Raw genomic sequence first — 868 nt, 5'->3', positions numbered from 1 at the left:
CTGTACCGCGAGAGGCAGAGGGGGGCGGGGGAGTTGGTAGCCGAGCAGGAGGAGGAGGAGGAGGCGAGATGGAATCGATTCCGATTCGCGCGGAGGAGGGGGAGGGGGAGGGAAGGGCGAAGCTACTTGTTGAGTCAAACGAACAGACGCCGCCGTTGCCGCCCCCCGCCGCACCGAGCTGTCCCGCAGCTGTCCCGATCTAGAGCCGCTCTGTGGCCCCGCTGCACCAGATTCAGAGCAAGAGTAACAAAGACGTTGTCGGTCCGACAGACACCACCGCGACGCAGAACAGAACAGCGGCTAGCTGGCCTGCAAGCTGTACAACTTGGGAATCGCGTACAGCTGTTGCGATGACGCGAACGTCGCTAGGGTGTTCCGTTCCGAATTATCATAAACGGAAGTGAAACATAAACAAACTGACTTATCTATCATTTTTCGAAAAGCCAGTATGAGAAACTATCACTGTAGTATGGCTCAATTTTAACCTCCCAATGATGGCGGGGAGCACGAAACTGATCTGAAAGTTGCTCACACCAAGCCGTAGAGGCACGTGGATCGATCAGTTCGACCTACAGGTGCCTCTTTTCCGTTTTGGTTGGCCTGGATTACCTCATTATTCATTCTGCTCATGCATTTTCGACGTTATTTCAATTGTGTACCCAGCGAGCGAAGGGAGAAGCGGAAAGGAGAATAGAGTATTTTTTCACCTCCGTATTTCACTTGAAGCACCCTTTTCTCCTGCACGCGCTTGGAGTAATTCAACGGCAAACCAACAAAATGCCCAACAAGATTGACGCTATGCCCGATAAGACCGGAGTCGACCCCTAGTGTTAACAGGCGCGGTGTATAAGGTCCGACATGGGGGGGG

The sequence above is a fragment of the Frankliniella occidentalis genome, unplaced genomic scaffold, assembly GCF_000697945.3.
Source record: "Frankliniella occidentalis isolate FOCC.00 unplaced genomic scaffold, Focc_3.1 Scaffold105, whole genome shotgun sequence".
NCBI classification, from domain to species: Eukaryota; Metazoa; Arthropoda; class Insecta; order Thysanoptera; family Thripidae; genus Frankliniella; species Frankliniella occidentalis.
The sequence above is the reverse complement of the archived record's forward strand: the minus strand, read 5'-3'. Positions refer to the sequence as shown.